Below are 21,213 nucleotides of genomic sequence, written 5' to 3'. Positions count from 1 at the left end.
CCGGCACACTCTTTGCCCCTCTCCACGACACTGTCCTGTGTATCTGGCATCACCGGGGAGCGGGGAGTGGGTCCTAACATAACCAGCATTCCAAACAACTAAGGCTCACCTCCTTAGTATACGCCCAGAAATTTAACATTAACCATTTGGACAGAAAAATTCCTAAAATGCATTACTTCATTTCTTACTTAACCAGACTGGTATTGAGCATAACAGACACTTTCTTGATGACTCAGGGCCATCTTTTTATGCATATACATTATTCTGTCTCTCCAGACATCAGTGATGCTTGGACGGGCTGACACAGAACGGTGCTCCTGCATTTTCTAATGATTCTATAATGCTGCTTTGCTGCTGTTGACCTTTAGGTGTTTCTCAGCAATGTTTCTGACTCTTCTTTCAACTAATAGGTCATTAGTTTTTCAGCTTTTTTTTTTTTTTTAATCAGTGTGATTGTGCCTAGTAGCACCCTCCTCTGGAGCTACATTAATTTATAATTATATAATAAAAAATACAGATTTTGATTGAAGACTGAGGAGCTCTTTACAAATAAAGGGTATAAGCTGTAGCAAATGGATTTTGTGACAGCTATCTGGATGCTGAGAGTTTTAATGTTTTAGATTTTCTAAGCTGCATGTGTACATTCTTCTGAATGCAAACTACCTCTGTTGGCTCTCACCCTTAACTTTAATTCTCCCGCAAAATTTGCTTGACTGCAGGAAAATAAGAGGCAGGTTTAAAAAAAAAAAAAAAAAGAAGAGAAAAAGATGTTGTCAACTGCCCGATGCTGATGTGTCAGAATGAAACTGGAGGCAGGAAATGAGAAGCCCAGTGCAGCAGGGCGTCAGGATGTGAATGTAACACAAGGGAGGAGCAGCCAGGCTCTGCCGGGACTCCCCTGGCAATGGAAACGTGGGTCAGAGGTGGAGAGGATGACTAAGGGAGTTCCCAGGTCGACAGGAGTGAAGGGAAGGCCTCCTAAAAAGAGGCATCCTTGCCGGAAGCATGTGGGTATTTATGTACCAGAGAGGTCAAGATTCGGGGAGGGTAACATTCCCAGGAGGGAAGAACTATTAACACCTCAATTCATTAATTCTGTTTTTTCTCTCTTCTTATTTGATTGTTTTGTTCTTTTATTTTTCTTCAGATCTTTTCTAAAATAAAATGCCTGTCTTCCACAAGTACTTCCATAATCAGACCCAGAGACTTAATGACAATTTAGTTAAGTGTAGAACTAAAATAGAAATGAATTCAGATAATATCTGCACCAAAGATCATTAAAGCCACTGGAAAGGTGTGAGTGACCCCTCTGAGGCCTCTTCCTTGTGGGGAAATGGCTATATATGCTTTAGAATGGAGTTGAGGGTGTTAGGTAATTAAGGTTTTGCTGCAGTGGTATTTCTGACTGTGATTTAGAATAAATGTTTGGCTGTTTGGTGTGAGCAGAGCGAGGAGCTCTCAATTCATAATCTGTATTCCTACAGGACAATCACCTTCCACGGCTGAGTAAACATGAACTGAGCTTTTAGTCCCTGGAAAGGTTATGCGACCGTCTCTCATTTTTATGTGCGTGGCCACTGCAGTTTTAAACAGATGATCATATTCCTGTGACATTATAGTAACAATATATCCTTTACATTTTCTGCACTTGACACTCTGTACAACTTTAACTTTTCAGAGTTCACAGACTAATGGGGAAAGAGCACTGAGAGGCCCCACCCTGATTCCAGTATCTGGATGTAATGACAATGAAAGCATCCTACAAGAACAGTTGACCAACCTTCCACATCTTTGGGGATTGGGTATCTTCTCTCCCACTGTTGGGTTCTAGGAAATCACTCTAAGTTAAACACCAGGGAGCATACGACCAACCAATAAATACCTCATCTGATGTCTTTTGACCTTTCAGAGATCTTTATTGAACATGCACGTGCACTTGTGTGCTAGGCTGTCAGAAATGACACCAACTTGAAAAACCTAAGTTCGCCTTAAGTCTATTCTCCCCCCTCTGTTGTTGTTTAGTCGCTGAGTCTTATCTGACTCTTTTGTGATCCATGGACTGTAGCCCGCCAGGCTCCTCTGTCCGTGGAATTTCCCAGATGAGAATACTGGAGTGGACTGCTGTTTCCTTCTCCAGGGGATCATTCAGACCCAGGGACTGAACCCGTGTGTCTCCTGCATTGCATGTGGATTCTTCACCACAGAGCCACCACGGAAACCTGCTTCCCCCGCTTTTACATTTGACCTATCCCCATTTTTACATTTAACCTATTTCCCATTTTTTAAAATACTTCTCTCGTTTTTTTAGAGACCCACATGGGTTGTCTCTGGCATGCTGCAGAAGATCTAAAACTGCATGACTGCCTAGTAATCCACTGAAGAAAGGAAAACCCTTTAGGCTGAATTTTTATTTCTTAACCCAGAAGGACTGTGCAATACAGCACCAAGGATTCTGACGCCCTGGTTTTGGCCGCTGGGCTTGCTCCTGCTTCCTTCCCCTTCTTGACCAGCCCTTAGGCAAGCCCTCCGTAGTTACCGCCACCTTTGACTCCTCAGAATCTGAAACTAGTAGATGTTCAAGACCACTAGCACCTTAAAAAAGAAGGAACTTATGAAGGAAACCAAAAAGGGAAAATCTGGGCTCACATAGGATATCTATTGAGCAAGTATCTATTAGGTTAAGGCTTTACAAAACTGCCTTCTTTGCAGATCAAAAATAGTCAAATGGCAATTTCACATAGTTCAACAAAATACAACTCACGTGAGTTCTCTTGTGATGGATAAAGTTTGTACTGTCTCCAGTAACAAATGAGGGCCGATCAGGAACCTTTTTCCCAAGGAAATCTATTACATTATAAGTAATGTTGAGTTCAAGGCAGCTTGATCAAAATTCTCTAGTAAGATTACTCTAGATTCTCTGGTTTACCTACACTGGAGGTGGGTAGTCTTCCCTTCCACAGATGGGAACAGTGAGGCAGGCAGCCTCGTCAACTGATCTGAAATCAAATAAGGTTTCCTATCCTGTTATTTATAGTGAGTCATGAGGAGGAAATGCAAAATTACAGAGCAACTGAAGTACACAAGCAGAATCTTGCCCTTATCACCATTTCTCTTCATCCTTATTCTTTTTTGGTCCCTCCTCCCAATCTCCCTCTTACCCTTAACCCCAAAGCCTGGATAAAGAACAAGCAATGGAATGTGAAAACATGTGGGTTAGTGGCTGAGGAAACAGACTAACCTATAAGTAAACTGATGCCCACACTTACTCCTCACTTCTTAAACCTTCCATTCTCCAATTTCCAGGTTCTGACCTGGTCTCCCCTCACTTAGGTCTCTCCTTCTCCCAATTCATGCCACACTCGACCTATGGTTCAGTTCCTGTACTCCAGTAGTCAAAAGCCTTCAGTTACTCTTCATTTAACTGATAAACTTGTCAGCCTAGCATTCAACACTCTCAAGTCCTCCGCATATCTTTATTCAAATACAGTAGTTCTCTTCATTCTCCACCTTCTCCAAACAAGCCCTCCCTCTGCTGTCTCTGCACTGCCTTCTACTCTGCTCCCTGCTGAACATTCCTTATCTAGCTTTCATCTCCCACTGTCTGTCCTAGATACCATCTGTCTTTCTAGATCACTTTAGATAATAACTCCTCTCTGAAACCCTAAACACCACACTTCTCTTAGGACACCTGGAGCAGAAGTGCTAAGGGCTTTTTAAAGAAAACCAATAAATAAAACAACAGCTTTATTGGGACACAATTCACATACTATAAAATTCACCCCTGTTGAGTATACAATTCGATGGTATTTATATTCACAGGGTTGGGCTACCATTACCACTACCTAAATTTAGAACATTTTCATCATCTCATAAAGAAGCCCTGTATTTCCCATTTCTTTTCTCCCAGCCCCTGGCAATCACGAGTCTTTATTCTTTCTCCACGGATCTTCCTATTCTGGTCAGCTCATATAAAAGGAATCATAGGCTAAGGGCTTTTTAACCTCCAACAAGAACCAACTTGTATGTGCCGTCTGCCTGCAAAATCAAGCCTTTAATGTTATCCTCGGTATTAAGATAATCATCAATCAAGGTACCACATTAATAAATGTTTGCATAATGTAATCACAGCTGCAGCCAGGTAGGTTAGTGAAGCTGTCTTTCTTCCCTCTCCAGTGGGTAATGGATCCAGCTTAGTGGCAAGCACAAAGATGAACAGCACTCAGAAAAATCATCTAAGCCCCTAGAGGGCACTCCCCTCCTTAGGAGGCCTGTGTGGGCTGGTTCTCTGGGCTGAAAAGCAGTGCACACTCCGGCCTTCCCTTTGTGTCATTTACTTCCTGATCTACACAGACACTCCCAGGCAGGCCAGAGTCCCAGTACAACTTTCAAGGTGCTCCCAAGTCAAGTCTCTACATATCTTCTAGTTTCCATATGCTGTGACGTGTGGAGGAGACAGTAGAATATGTCCGCACACATATGTGACACAGTGTATGCACATATGTGACACATATCTATGCAGACAGTGACAATGGCAATCTGCGATTCACTGCATCCTCCTTCCTCACCTCCACCACTCAGTGCCACAGCTCTGCCAACCACTCTGTCTCAAATGCCTGCCTCTTTCTCCCCAGGCAAATTCCATGCAGCCTTAGGGCCACCTGCTCGCTCCACAAGGCCTTCTCTCATCAAATAAGCAACCGGGATTAGTTAGCTCTCTCTCCTTGTATAGAGCTGCTCCTTGTACAAAATCAAAATCCTACTGCTTCTCCTGTGAATTCCCCTCGTGCAGGGACATGTCTTATTTGTCTCGTAATGAAAAACATGAATGATATAAAGACATCCAAACAATAATCTGGAATAAGACTTTTTTTCCCCCATGGCTAGTAAGTCATAGGTTAGACCATGCATTGTTTTTAAAATTTTTATTTTTTATAAATTTTAGACACAGAGCTATTCAGTGCAGTGCTTTTCAAAACCAGTGTGTGGACGGAAAGACTATGGAATTTGTTTAGAATGCAGATTCCAGGGTACCATTATCAAGGACTGTTTCTCTGAGCATCTGTCTGGGGCAGGGCTCTAGAAGCTGCCTGGATAATAAGATCTCCAGGAGATTCCACTGGGAATCTGGGGCCCACTTTCTGAACAATTTGCTCCTAAAGGAAGTGATGCTGAAGTTGAAGCCACCTGATGCCAAAGAGCTGACTCACTGGAAAAGACCCTGATGCTAGGAAAGACTGAAGGTAGGAGGAGAAGGGGACGACACAGGATGAGACGATTGGATGGCATCACTGACTCAATGGACATGAGTTTGAGCAAACTCTGGGAGATGGTGAAGGACAGGGAAGCCTGGCGTGCTGCAGTCCACACAGTGGCAAAGAGTCGGACACGGCCAAGCGACTGCACGACAACCAAGGCACAGTGTCTCAGTAACGTAGGCTGCACTCCCAGGGGCAAAAGCCGTGTGCAACTAGTTCTGTCATTTACTGAGCAGTATATTTTGATCAGCAGCACTTGCTCTCCATCATTTACTAAGTCTCCTTCCTGCCTGAACATAGCTAGCCTATGAGTTAAGAGACCTGGAATGAAGAAAATAATAACTGAATTCACTATCCAATACCATCACCCATCAGAAAACGGATGACTGCTAGCCAGCCACTTAAACTCTGGGATGCTCAGTTTTCTCCTCCTTAAAACGAGATGGTTGGACCTTCATGAGCTTTCTTCTAACTATAAAATCACAGGATTCCAACACTGGCATTCCCATCACAGTCTGATCCTGGCTCATCCCTGTCTGCAGCTTCTCCTTGTCTGCACCTCATTCTGGAAGCACATCACACTCTCTCCCTTCCCCACTCCCCCCTCACCAAGCACCTCAACCTTCAGGCCTGGCTCCTGATGGGCCTTGTCTCTTTCTTTTTTGCCCAAGGAGAGTGCAGGAAAAGGAATGATACACTCAATGCTGGCATCTCCGTATTACCAGGCATGTCTTCATAACTACATGGAAGAATCAACAGACAGGAACTGTAAAGGATGCTAAACCACAGGGAGATGGCAGAAGACGCTGTGGGGAGAAGGGTCCTCTTGGCCCCTCCTCCCACCACTCAACAAAGCAGCAAACTATCAGACTCCTCCTTGTCCCCTAGCAGATCGTCATTCCTACCTGTTCCTGGAGGAAACACCACTTATTGAGGCCCCTGCAAACATGTCTCCCAACCCTGGATGCATTCCACATCCAAGCTGAGCGCTGAGCCCTTAGCAAGGAGAAAATCATTGTCTATAAATAAAAAATGACTCTATTTAGGTGGGAGGCAGTGTTGTCTTTACACAGGAAACAAGAATACACGTGGAATTAAAAGGGCAAAGCATGTGTACTGCTAGGATTCTACACCCCGTAACAATAAAATAACTGTCAGTAATGGAAGTTATAATGACACATAAAACACAGTCCTAGTTTATAAAAAGTAGTTTCAACTTTAATTAAATCTGATCTATCTACTATCTTTCTACTGATTAAATTTCTAACCTCTTTCTAGCTATGTGTAAGTTCTGTGTTTTTTGTTTTTTTTTTAAAGAAGACTGCAAATAAAACCTCCAAAAAGAAATGAGTTTCCCAGCTGAGGGCCTGCCTAACCTGACAGGAAACTGCCCTCCCTATGTATGTTTCTCACCATGTTTCTCCAGCTTCATCTGTAAGATTTACTACTGACAGCCCCCACCCCACGCCATCCCCAGCCCATTCCTCCACCATCGCTTTCATTTCCACCACCCAGGAGGCTCAGCACATGCCTTAGCCATAGCAGCAAGCACAGGGCCTGGCTCCAAGGACCACACGCCTCCTCCCAGAGGCCTCCTCACTCCTCTTTTCACCTGTAAAACCAGAAACCCCACATTCTGCATCACTTTACCTTCAAAGACACAGAAAAATCACTCTGTGCTTTTTGGTCACTGTTGTGTTTTGCATTTTTCTGTGGGGAGCAGCGGAAGGATATGCTTTGGTAAAGGGACAGTATCAACGGAGGACAGAGAAAACAGTCCTCTGCACTTGCCGCTACATGGTACTAGTAACAACAGTAAAGTTCACTGTAAGCCTTTAATGACACAGGCATTATGACCACCCTCTTCCTAGCTTTATCAAGGGGCCAATGATTATGGCTGGATTCTCAATGCTGGCCTGTGGCTCAAGGAACTTAACTGTAGGTGCTAAGTTTGAGAGAAAAGTGGTATAAATCGTAAGACAATAGGAGCTGTGGGCTCACGCCATTCCTGGAAATCACCTTCCGGAGCCAAGCTCCACAGTAAGCAGGTGAGGTCAGGAGAAAGCCAGTGTACGTTGCACAGGTCCTCTATCCCGCGCGACTGTTTGAACAGGAAGAGTTGGGACTGTTCCAAGAGACTCTTCCTGGCAGCCGGGGAACCAGAGGCACAGACACGCAGCTGGGAAGCACCCCAGGGCCCATGAAGCACGAGACCTCGGATCTGGTGGGGGTCCTGAACTGAACTCAGCGTGGTCCAACAACCTGATAACTACCACAACCCAGGACAAGAAGCTCTCTGCCTTCACCTCCCCAGGCCTGGAGCAAGACACTGGCGTGTGCTTCCATGGCGGGCAGGACGGCTGCTGAGAGGGGACATGAGTGAGAGGTGCATGGAGACCCAGGCAGGAAGAGGGGACACCAGCACGCTGCACTCTGGGAAGGAGGAGGAGTGGGTCTGGTGGGGACAGTATGTTCTAATAAAGCAACATCAGGTGTACCCGGTTCAGGGCTGGATTCGCTGACCGCCTTAGGAATGGATGCTTCAGGACATGGGAGCAGCTTGCTGGTGAACATGCAGTGATCCTGGAACTCTCTGCCGAGTATGTGCGTGCAGCAGGCACTCAGCTGGGTGGGCTCGGGATACACAGGGCCTGGTGCTTGGTTCAAGAAGTGTGGTTTAGGGAGGTATCGAATATATATAAACAAACCAGAACACAAGCGGATGGGGACCATTCTGTCTCCCCCCTGGATCACGTGAAGAACAAACTCCAAAATCAGGACTATTTGGAAATGTGGAGGCCCTCCACCACCTGGGCTGCTAACGCTTCTGTAGGCCCTCGGAGCTGCCTGTGGCCTGAGCTGGCACTGAAAGAGCTGACTTTGGGCACACGTCCCCTGGATCCCTTGGGGCTGTCGATTCCCAGACCTCTCATCCTTGTCATCAGTGTAAAGTGCAAGGCCCTCTGGTCTCCCATCCTCAAGGGAGTGCACATCCTCAGAGACTGCCCTGCTTCCCAGGAACGACTCATCCTTTCGTGCCCACTGCTCTGCCCCCCCAACCCTTTCCTCTCCCAGAGCCCGATCATCATCACAAAGTGCACCATCAAATCTGGTCTAACCCTTACCTGGCTCACTGGAAAATACCACTTCCTTAAGGTGAGATCATGAATGTCCTCACACTCACCTCTCCCCTGGGCTTGTTCTTCACAGTGGCTGCTGTTTCCTCCCTCAAGCCTCCCTGCAAGCCCCCCTGGCCCCCTGGGGCTTTATCTCCTGCCCATTTCCTACAGAGGGGTGGAGGTTCAGAGAATGTGCTCTGACATGCAGGAATCTGGCCGCGTGGGAGCTGTATGACCTAGGGCACCCCATCAGCCTTCTCAAGCTCACCTGTCCCACATGTAGGACAAGGATGATTCAAGTTCCCTATCTCATGGGATGGCGACGTGGATTCAATACACCGATGTGTGACAGTAACCAGCACAGTGCCTGGAATGTAGAAGCACTCAACACCGGTGAACTATTTCATATCACTATCATTTGGAAGCATCCAGCCCTATGTAGAGGAAGCCTCTTCACCATCCTGACCCCCTCACCTGGTCTTTGGGACTCCAGTGACCCTTGCTGCCCCTCCACTTCAGCCATCTGCTTTCACCAGACACAGTTCTCTCAAACGTCAAATCAGACTTCCTACAGTCCACAACACTGGGGGCTGATTTTGGCATTTCCAGAATAATGGTTCATTTTTCCTTTCCGTTGTCTCAGGCCCAGGCTCCCACCACACTGACTCCTCAACCTTACTGAGACTTCTACTGCTAAATGGTTCCCTTTTATTCTAAGCCTGGGCCTCATCTGATGGTACCTCTTCACAAAAAACAGCCCCCAAACCCATGGCATTTTACCTGAGCCACCAGCTTCATGATGCTTCTAAATTCCCTGCCCCTTTAAACTTCATCCATATCTTGTCCCTTGACCATCAACCCCAAGTCAGATACACCCTGAAATGGCCAACATGACTGTCTTCTTTCAAAGGGTGGAAGGGTGTTGTGGACAACTCTAGAGGGTCTGTGCCCTCTGAGGGGGCTTCACTATTCACTCCATGCAGAAATGTATAAGTCAATGTTGCTATACCTTCCAACTGCTCAAGAGACACCAGATTTTTACATGAAGCATCCCAGGTTTTAAATGTTGATGACTAATTTAAAGATGGACGAAAAAAAAGGGCAATGTCAAGAAAACATGTCTTGGGGTCAAATTCAGCTCCAAGGCAGCCAGTTGCAAACTGGAATTCAAATCAGTGACTTCCTTAGTGCTGATACCCAAGCTGTTGATGACTGGTGGAGGGAAAAAAAAATCACACTTCTGGCAGTAGCTGTTCTGCATCTTCAACCCTGGAGTCCCTCACGTGTCTGAAGACCTCTGTTCAACCCTTAAGATCATTCTTCCAACTGCAGCCACAAAGAGCCGATGCTGTTTGTATGTGTGCGTATGAGCAGGGTAGTGAGAGTGGGCACAGATGGGAAGTGTTCATGTCACATGGGGAAGAGAGGGTGGAGGGAAAGGCATTCCTGGAAGAGGGAAGAAACTACCCACATTTACAGAGGCAAGAAAGAATAGTGTGTTTAGGCTGGAGCAAATGGTTCAAGTCATCAGGAGGATATTGTATGCTGGGCTGGAGAACCAGGGGATATTGTGGGGAAAACTTGCGGGAGACATGAACTAGTGAGATAGGCCAGAGCTGGGTAACAAGGGGCCTGGTGTACCATACTAAGAAGTACCTTTAATTGAAAGCAGTAAGAAAGTAAAAAATACCTAGATCTAGTGATGTAGTTTTGCAAAAGGGATGATTATCAAAGGAAAAAAGAAAAAACAACATGGGCATGAATTCCATTTTTCTTGAGTCATCAAGTGTGCTGTGTGCTCAGTAGCTCAGTTGTGTCCGACTCTCTGCGACCCCATGAACTGTAGCCCGCCAGGCTCCTCTGTCTGTGGAATTCTCCAGGCAAGAATACTGGGGTACGTTGCCATTTCTGACTTCAGGGGATCTTCCTGACCCAGGGATTGAGCCTGCATCTCTTTGCGTCTCAGGCTCTAGCAGCAGCAGCAGCACTACCTGCATGGTGGGATTAGTGCTGATTTTTTTAAAATAATTACTTTGAGAATAATTACAATATTGTTGTGGTTTCTGCCATACACTGGCATGAATCAGCCATGGGTGCACATGTGTCTCCCCATCCTGAACCTCCCTCCCACCCCATCACTCTGTCCCAGAGCACCGGCTTTGAGTGCCCTGCTTCATGCATTGAACTTGCACTGGTCATCTATTTTCCATATGGTAATATACATGTTTCGGTGCTATTCTCTCGTATCATGCCACCCTCACCTTCTCCCACACGTTCCAAAGTCTGTTCTTTACATCTGTGTCTCTTTTGCTGCCTTGCATATAGGATCGTTATCACCATCTTTCTAAATTCCATATATATGTGTTAATACACTGTATCGGTGTTTTTTAAGTTGCAGGACACATTAAAAATATAAAAATTGATGACCACAATAGCCTAGAATGCCCTTTCCTCTTTCTCCATCTGGTGAACTCTGACTCATTCTTAAAGACTGAGCTCAAAAGTCAAATCCAACAGTCAAATTCCCAATCAAAATCAGTATCTCTTTATAAGCTTACTGTTTTTTGCACAATTCTACTCCTAAAGCACACAGCACTTTAAAGTGCTCCAATTATTACATCTGTCTTCCCTTTAGTCTGTAAGCTCCTTGACAGTCTCTACTTCTTATTCCTACAAGGTTAGCAAAACATCCAGCACGTGATAAACACTCAAATATTTGTTCTCCACACAGACTAAAAACATTATGGGATTCTGGTGCTAGGACTTACTACAGCTTAACTACCTATAAATTTAACTAAAAGCATATACTGAGTATTTACCTGTGAAAGACAATGATGACATTGAGACTTACAAGGTGGATCCTTGTCCTCAAAAAAGTACACAATCTAACGTCTTAGGAAGTGTCATAAGAGTCTTCAAGAGTCCATGATCTAGTTAATGGAGATCAAAGCACTCTGTCCTCTTATCACAAGAGCCATAGCATACAAACAAAGGCAAAATCAGGAAAGGATCATTTAACATGTACTTGTCTGTGTGATAATACATTCACAACAGACTGAGCAAAAGTCCAAAAGAAACCAGCTGTCTCTATCTTCAGGGTTGCAGTCAAGCAGTTAAATGTCTGCTAAGCTAATATAACTCTCAACCCTCTGCAAACTGTGTCTACACAATGATGAGTCTTATCACCTACAGCCCATGTAAAGGTGCAATGAAGAGTAAAATACAGTCCACAGTACTGGGTGTTGCTTTTGGCATTTCTAAAAGAGGGAGGATTTTAACAGGTTAGATTTGCTTGTTAGTTTCATAAGTAACTTCACAAAACATTTCTGTAGAACTGTCTGAAGCTATTCTTCCAATAGGCTGAATCATGATGATGATATCAAATGAGGGTGGGTGTGGAAAGCCCTCCGAGATTCCGTATTATCCAGGCTGTGGATTCTTCTTTCCATTTTTAATGAAAGTCTTACAGAATTCAGCTGAGTGACTTTCTTTCAGTAACAGTCAGAGGGCCATGTATTTATCATCTGGCGATGGCCAGTCTCCCTCATATCAAACTGAAAGCTCCTGAGTGACAGCCTAAAGCTTGTTGTTTCAGGAGTGAAACAAGTACAAAATAAGAATAGACACTGGTCAAATGCAACACAAAAGGCATAAGACACTAGTATAGGAAGTACAGGGTTACACATCTGAAGTGAATTATTGACAAATTAAACTCTCTATTAGGGAGACAGTTCATCTCCAATGGGCAAGGGTTTTACTTCTAGGAAAGCATATTTTCTTCATTCTGGGGACAAGTCCAATAATAACATGGAATTCCTACAATTATTTTGTTTTACAAACATCAGAGTTTAATATAGACTCTGGCTTTTTTAGTCATGAGTCGACTTGCTCCTTTGGGCCAAAAATTACTGTGACAGAGGGCAAGAGAATAGAAGTTCTTTTCTTAGTTGAGAAAGAAGGGCTTCAAATATATTTCCAAATTTTTCTGCATGTATTTAAAAACAGAATGCTGCATGATAGCGTGTCAAGAGTCAGGAATGTTTTAAATCTGCCCTATGCTAATGCATATTTTACATACTGTGTAAGTTAATTTTATTTATCCCCAAAGCAGCTGGATAAATTATTCAAATGAAAGGGAACCACCAAAATATGAACTGAATTAGAGAAATCTGTCTACTAATAGATTAATCTAAGAAAAACTGTTATTAAGTGCCATCTTCTTCAAGACAAGGTCTTGGGAACAGATGGACATGATAATTAATTACAAGGCTTTAATTTGATCAAGTCCTTTTGAAAATGAATATTCAGGGATAATTCTGACTGGTTAGTTTCAGTAAGCATCATACAAGCAACTTAATCACCCAGCACACTGTTAGGAACACAGGGATCTACAGAAACTGTTACTGGATGATATAAAATTTAACACTGTCTCAGAGGACTAAGAGGGGCTCCCTGAGCTTTGAGAAGGAACCTGGCTTTTCTGAGCCCCCTGCAGGAAGTTTCTGGCTTTGACGTCCCTGTCTGGTTGGGCTGATGTGCCCGTGATTAGTTCTGTCCTCCATGTTCTGACCCTTGTATAATCATCCCGCCTACCCCCTGGTCCCTGCTGCACCATCCAGTTGAAGACAGGCTGAGGTTCTAGAGTCAAGACGTGACTGGGGAGCTCTAGAAAACAGAACCACCAAAATGCACGTGTAGGAACCAAGAGAAAGTTAAGGTACTTCTGACACTGACTCTCAAAGACTATTACTCAAAAGTGCTCAGCTGTGTCCGACTCTTTGCGACCCCATGAACTGCAGCCTGCCAGGGTCCTCTGTCCATGGGATTTTCCAGGCAAGAATACTGGAGTGGGTTGCCATTTCCTTTTCCAATTACTCAGAAGTGGATAGATGTTAACTGATGCAGAATAGTGAACTGTGACTTCTCTATAAGCTGGGACCTGTAGATTCCAAGCTTTGAAACGACAGTCAAATATGGAGGGATATGAAAAAAGATCATCAGTGATTCTGTCTGTGGTATGCTTTTTGAGGTCCTTGATTTCGTAGTTTGGATTTAAGGCTTGCCTAATCTGGATTTAAAGCTTGCTGGTTGCTTTATTGCTTTTTCTTAAATGCAGTTTTCATTATTTGGTAGAAATCCAGTCTATGACTTGACTCTTTCCTGGAAGGCAGGTTACCTCTGTGTGTGTGTGTGTTCCTTTCTTATTACCTTCCAAAGGTCTGAAACTTTTCTGAGACTGGTGGAGGTGGTATTTGTGAGGTGTTGAGTTCCTTCAAGCCTCAGCCTTATCTTATGCATCACCACACCCCATACCAAGCCCAGTGTTCTCTGTCTTCCACGAGGTTCTCGATGAGTCTTGGCTATTTAACTGAGCACTTCCAAATCTGCACCTTGTTTTTGCTCACTGCAGCTTTGTGGCTAGATTAATTTTGATGTAACTCAAGCACTTCTGAAGGGAAAGGACAACTTGCCAAAGATTCCATTCTGCTGGCTTCATCTAGGATGAGTCAATTTCAGGCTGTAAATTCTGAAACCCCAGAAAGCTTCTTTTCTAAATATCTACAACCAGTCACAAAAACCAGTGTGCAGCAATCTCCAAGACTCTATTATCATAATACAATACAGTACCAACAGGGCAAGTTTTCTTGAGAGTCCAAAGAGATCAGGATGGAGCAAAGGGAACTAATAAGCATCCTGGATTTTCACCCTGAAGCAGCAGCATATGACTATTTAGATACTGTAGCAAAATTCATGACCTTCATTCTGGCCATGGGCTGTATATCTGATGTATCTTTCTTATACAACAGGGTTGGGGCATCCTTCTTTTTATCTTATTTCCCTTCCTGGAATTACAGTGTTTGGAGCTTTATGATATACAACAGGGAATGAGTGAGAAATTGTCTTCTAAGGTCAATGTCTTATGAGACAGAAATAAAACTGAGGCTCAAACAAAGAAGGGACTGTAACTCAATAGACCATTTTTTACTTGAAGAGACATAGAAAAACAATGGTGTAATCATAAAGCCAGAGAACCTAAAACTCTTCCACAAATATAATGCTCTGTGTGTGTGTGTATACACAACTTAGTGTGAAATAAAGAAAAATGCAATAAAAATATGGAGAACCTAGATAAAGAGGTGTGACAGGGAAGAGAAACAAAGACAGACTTTACCTTAAAGAAAGTGGGGCAGCAGTAGCTGGGCACAAACAGATACGAATATGGCTGTGGGAGCCAGTCGGCAGACATGTACAGGTTGATGGAGCTCACACCGGTGAGTGTGCAGGGCTATAATGATGCTGCACACATCACCCTCCCCACAATGCACCCATCAAGGCAGGCTGACAGGCAGAGATATCCACATTCTATTAGAAAGCAGTTTAATAGAGTAAATCCTTATCTTATAGATTCAGCCTTTGGCCAGACAGTCTCTGTTCCTGCTATATAAGGGGCTATCTATTTATAGATGTAGAAAAAGAAAAAGCAACTAGCGATATCCAGCTAGCCATTAACCAACAGGCAATCTCTTTTGCTGGATCACCACTTAGCCTTCACAATTCAACCAGTTCTGATTATCCTGGTTTAAATGATTGGTCTGTAATATTTTTATTAGACTAATAATTTATTTCATTTTGCCTTACCGAATTTTTTTAAGAAAACTAAAAAAAAAAGTAACTAATTCTTTCATGACTTCCTTTCGACTTTACCTTCTTCCTATCATGATGAAAACCATCTCTCTCACTCTCTCACTGTCTTCTGAGTCCCTTGTCTTCTTTCCCAGAAGTCTCTGATCACCAGCAGGTTGGGTTTCTTCCCCCCGCTATTCGAAAGAGTTTGGGGGAAGTCCAAGAGTTTAAAGGTAGAAGTTACTTTTGAGATCATCAAATCCCTCCTCGTCTCCTCCTCTCTCAGGTAAGAAAACGGATCCAGATGACGTCGGGAGGCTTATCCAGATTCATGCATAAGTGGACATGGATTCTAGAACTCAGATCTAGACAAGGGCTCTCTCTGCACAGCACCAGGTCATCTGTGGAGGAGTGTTGTTTAGCTGTCTACGCACATGTATACATTTGCTTACAGACTACAATGTAAAGGCAAGTGGAGGACATGGAACATTAGGTCTCCTGAGTGGTGGAGCTAGAGGGGAGTGAACTCAGGGCCACAGGGGCCGGTGCTGCCCTGTGACTCATGCTCACAAAGCAGTGCTCTGCCACTCAGCAGGTAGGACCCTGCCTAAAAGCAAAGAGCCATACAGCCTGTCTCCTGGGTGGGTGGAGGAACACTGGGATTCAGGCTCAGCTGCATTTTCACTGGAACTGTACTCAGAATCTTAACATGCTCAAGACATTCTGTTAAGCTTTTTAGTGAAAACCAAAGTCACATATTAGTCAACACTGTAACTAACAGATACTCTAAAATCTTAATTACTTTGGACTAAGTAATGCTTAGCCCAATGATTCCAAATCTTAATTTAAAAATAAAAGAGGATTTTCAGTATAGAGTCTCAGAAAGCAAGTGATATAAATGTTCTGGATATAGGCTCTGGAAGAGAATCAGACCCTTTAGTCAGAGAGAGGCTGGAGCCAGGAGGGAGCTTGGGAACCTGGCGTGATACACTGCACACAACCCAGGAGAAACTCTATTTTAAGTTTTTGAATGTTATAAACAATGACTTCATTTATTTCCACCTCAAAATAACTGGATTGGATTTTTCTCAATAACGATTAAGGAATGCATATTTAGAGACAGAAATTGATAACAGAACATTTCAGAATAAATTGGGGAGAAATCTCATTAAAATAAATTCAGAATGGCTGACTATAAATAACACATTCATTCATCTTCTTAATAAAAACATAAGAAGAGTCACATAACACAGCAGAAGAGGCATAATGATGTTAAAAAACTCACTTAACATACAGTACAGAAAAAGGAAAGAGAAGAGAGGTATTAATTTTTATATTTTTAACTAGTTAACTTCTCTCCTGTGAACCTGTACCTAAAAATCCTGGTGAAAAATTACAGGGGCAAAGGAAAAACTGTAAAATGAGGCATGTACACTGGGGACAGCAAAGAATACAGAGCATAGAGAAAAAAAAATCATGATCTAGGAGCTTTCTCCTTAAGACAGTCTAAGCTGGCTGACACAGGACACGGGATGCACAGAGGCACAGCCTGGGCGGGCTCCACACTCCAACCACACCTGTGGGTCCAGGTCTCTCAATCATTCTATAATCAACCAGACTAGAAGAGAATGACTATGTACTGGGTTGGCCAAAAAATTCTTTCAGACTCTTCTGTTAGATGTAAGATGTTTTAAAAACTGACCTGGTTTTACCAGGCAGATCCTGTGGTGTCCAAAAATGGTATTTCCTATTGTGTGATGGGGCAAAACTAAGTTTAACGAGGTAGTCACAACATTCCGCAAGGAGGAGAGTTAAAAATAATGTTCAGCTAAATGATGCTTAAAGTTTAGGCAGTGCTCAGAGGCTTCTAAATCATGTATCTACTCCCAGGTAAATTGCTGACTAGCCAGGGAAGGAAAAAACAAGAAGGGAGTGGCTGGGAGGAAGGAGGCCAAGAGCCCCAGGCCAAAAGGACACTGGTCATTGGAAAAGGAAGTCACAGAGCTGTAGCACTCCACCAACTCTCCACCATCAGAGAAGGAAAACTAAAGGAGTCCCTATTTTGGCGATATGTATGTTATGGTGACTTAAAAATGGCCTCAAATTCTCTGCAGTTTCTCCCAGTTAGAGGCAGAATCCACTGCACCATTCTTTGAACCAAGGCTCGCCCTGTGAATCGCTTATACTAGCAGAATGTAGTGGGGTCATGCTGTGTGCCTTCCAGGCTGGTCTCTTTTTAAAGCTTTGCTGCTTCCTCCCTTGTTCCTGCCATCACATGAAGGAGCCAGGATGGAGGACCACACAGTGGGCGACAGGCCCTTCCGGCCCACACATGTGAGCGATACCACCTTGGAGCATCCAGTCCCAGGTGAACCACCAGCTAGCTGCAGAAGAACCTCCCAGTTAACACACTGAGGCATGAGAAATAATAAAGCTTCACTGTTTCAAACAATTACTTCTGAGGGTGGCCTGAAACATATGTATGTTGTGTTAATATGTCCTACACTGTTATAAACAAATATGATGGTTGAGATATTAACTCATATTCATTGATGTGTTTCCTGAGCTTTAAGACAACAACAAAGTATTGTTTTTTTAAAATGCAGAGGAGAGTACAGGGCTTTAAATCAAAGAACTCTGGCTAAAGACTTGGACCTGCTCTGTCCCCTGTACCAAACAACGCTTGTGATCTTGCATGAGTCACTTATTCTCTCGACCTCTGTTTTCATATCTGTAAATTCCTCATGGAGTCAGAAAGACAAAATGAAGACAACAAACTTAAAAAAAAAAAAAGGTTTGTAAACGACAAGGCACATTGTAAGTTAAGCTATCGGTATTACTGCACCTAGATGTTACTTAAAGACTTTCCTGTTTTTCCCTTCCTTGCAAAGACATCATTTGATCAATGCATCTGACACGGCTTTCTCTTTGTAAATTTTCTTTCTCATGGAGGCACTGGCAAGTATATCTGTGCACACGTACAAATGGCCTTATGAACCATGAAGTGTTGTGAGCTCCACAGATAGTCCCATTTTTCCTTTTTGTAATCATGCAGGGTTCAGGACCAGAGCCACTAAGACTCATTCCTGAAAGGTATGATGAGCTGCCATTTACCTCACAACATATTCAAGCTCCAATAGAACAGAAAAGGATGAAAAGTACCAGCAAGGTGCTTGAAGCCTAAACCAAGCTGAGGGAAGGAAGAATTAACCATGAAAATTATATCACACAGAAGAACAATGTCTAAACAGGGTGAAAGTGAAAGTTGCTTAGCCATGTCTGACTCTTTGCGACCCCATGGGCTATACAGTCCATGGAATTCTCCAGGCCAGAATTCTGAGTGGGTAGCTATTCCCTGCTCCAGAGGATGTTCCCAACCGAGGGATCGAACCCAGGTCTTCTGCATGGCAGGCGGACTCTTTACCAGCTGAGCTACCAGGAGAGCCCTAAATAGGATGAAGTTCACGAGAAAAGACAACAAAAGAGGTGACAATGGAGAATGGGGCATTAAGAAAATGCAGATATGGAGCAAGGAGAGCAGGACTAACCCATCCTTGGAAAGGGCAGGGATGGGTGGGAGAACCAGTACTTGGCAGGCATGGAAGTGGAAAGAGATATCCATGCATGATTAGGACACCTGGAAGGGCGTGTCTTGTCACCTGGAAGAGCTCAGCTCAGCTCGTGTTCCATGAGTGAATGAACAACTGAATGAAAAAAATGAACTGAAAATAGGCAACTCAAAAGAAGATTCACAAAGTGAGCAGGTACTGAAATAGGGCAGCCAGTGGCCTGAATGGGCGACAGGCTCACTGAGAATGGCAATTCCATTCGGAGGGAATGAAGGTGGGAGGAATTTATTCTTCAAGATGAGGGGAAACATGTCCACAGACTCCTTTTCTAGTCTATGCAAGTACCATAAATCCTACAGAAAAGGGGTCTGTGACTTCTACCTAAAGTAGACCTCTTCTGCTAAAGCTTCCAATACTTTATACTCCATCCCGACTGTCAAGGGCTTCTCCCCCAGAATTCTCCGTATAATCAGTTCTGATCTCAAATGGCTTTAACTTCTTAACAATGCTCTTTATACATATGCTGGTAAAGGTCAAGTCATCGTAACAGGGTTTTGCATATTCTAAAATGATCTTCTTTACATCTACTCATGGTCTCAAAGAGAAAACTTTTGATGCGGATCACACACAAGGATAAAGTTATGTAGCCTTTTTCCCCTTAAAATACTATCACTATTACAACATATTAGGCTTTCTTTCTATTTCCACTTTCACGTGATTGTTTGGGTTTTTATTCTCCTGACAAAGAATGACGTGAATGCCATCCTCCTTAATAAGTAGGCAGCTCAATATGCTCAAGTCAAGTCATGATCTGAGTCTATTCTGCATTTACTGATTCATTTGAAATTAACGCATATGCAGAGGAAAAGAAAGGACACAATTCCTGACCTGTAGAAATGTCTTTTAGCTGGTGAGACAAGACTTTATCCATGTTAACAGTTACATAACAATGCAAGGAAGTATATGATTAATTGGCAACATGGACAGGATATGTTGGGAGCACCTAGGGAATGAGCTGGGTGTTGGCTGCAGAACAAAGACCTTGTGGATAAAGTGGAATTTAACTGAGAGGTGAGCCCAGTGCTTGGAGCAGAGGATTTCTGCAGTACTAAGAACTGGCCATAAAGAAGGGAGTTGGGGAAAAACTGCAAGGGTTTTATAGTGAGACAAGGAGGATTATTACTACCTAATGGCAGAAATGTAACGTTTCTCTTCTGCAATATACGTCATCATGGCCAATAGTGGGCCTGTTCATTCATTCATTCATAAATGTAGGTTCACATTTTATACCATATGGAAAACTATAAAATACTCCTATCCCTTGAGAAGCACACAGAGTTTAAGAGAGACTGCCCCCCCAAAATCACTGATTTCAATGTATTATGAAAACTGCTATGATAAAGAGATACATGGGAATTATTATTATTATGAATACATTATAAGAGTAGAGGAGAGACACCTGTCATCTTTAGGGGCTGAAGACTGAAAAACGCTTCAAAGAGAAGGAAATGTAGTCCTGAAAAAGGAGAAGCCTGTAGAAGGGGAAGGCAAATGCAAGGGCCCGAAGCCTGAGAGCATGACAGGGGGAGGGGCGGGCGGGGTGCGGGGGAGGTAGAGGGGCTATTTCAGGGGGGAACACAGGATGCACGTGGACAAGGGGCAGCAGGGGAGGAAGGGTCACTGACTATTTAAAATACAGGAAACCGAAGAGCGGTGAGAACGCCCTCCCTGCAAATAATGTACCGTGGGATTTCTGAATGGCTTCCTTCTCCATATTTCCAACTCTACATTAGAGTCACCTTTAACTGACCACGCTTTGGTTCTGAATGCCAATGTAAAAACTATGTCAACATTTAATAACTATCCCAAGGTTTATGTTTACAGGACTCACAGAAGCATGGGGATAAAAAGGCCTCTACTCAAACCTCCTTTCCAAAGTGATGTTTTTCCTAAGCATCTCTGGAAGGTGGCCACCCAGAGGGAGAGAAGGCTCTCCAGCCACAGGGAGCTCAGTTTATCTCCGGAAGTAGCCAAGTTCATGACTGTACACCATTAGTTGTGAAAAATTATTTTTTCCTTAAATTGAGATTAAATATGTCCTCCTGTGGCTTCTATCCATTTCAACCCCCTAGTGCGACTGAAAAAATAGCCCACTGCGCCTCCTACATGCAGATGGTGCTACATTATGTTTGTAACAGTGCACTGAGACTCGTCCCTTTTCCTCTCTACAGGTCTTGTGAATCTACAGCTGGCTCAGTTTTGATTAAGTGATCTAATATCATGTGCCACCTCTTTTCACAAAGACCTTGAAGGGACATCTGTCGCTGGTAGCAATGCTCCATTTTCTTCCTTTACTGATAAGTAAATACGTTTGCACGATACTTCAACCCTTTCCAAGCATTTCACATAAATTAACACATTGTAATGTCATAAGAAAATGCTGCACCACTGCATTTTTGTAGGTCACAAAAATCTTTGCATGTGTTTTATGATACACTATAAAGGACTGGGCAAGTCCTGTAAAATATGTCTGAGAGAATCCTATGGTTTCTCTCAGGTCAATGATTAGGAAATGCCAAAGAACTAAAGCATTTTAAGAGAAGAAAGAAGAAACCAGTAATAAGAACCAATTCTGGATGTCTACTC

General features: G+C 43.4%; 1 protein-coding gene across 3 annotated transcripts in view; it reads right to left on the bottom strand.

The window, feature by feature from the left end:
- Positions 1 to 21,213, bottom strand: part of CRIM1 (cysteine rich transmembrane BMP regulator 1) — a 209,101-nt gene that overhangs the window by 92,128 nt on the left and 95,760 nt on the right. The window lies entirely within an intron of this gene.

Source organism: Bos javanicus, chromosome 11 (assembly GCF_032452875.1).
Source record: "Bos javanicus breed banteng chromosome 11, ARS-OSU_banteng_1.0, whole genome shotgun sequence".
Lineage (NCBI taxonomy): Eukaryota > Metazoa > Chordata > Mammalia > Artiodactyla > Bovidae > Bos > Bos javanicus.
The sequence above is the reverse complement of the archived record's forward strand: the minus strand, read 5'-3'. Positions and strand labels throughout refer to the sequence as shown.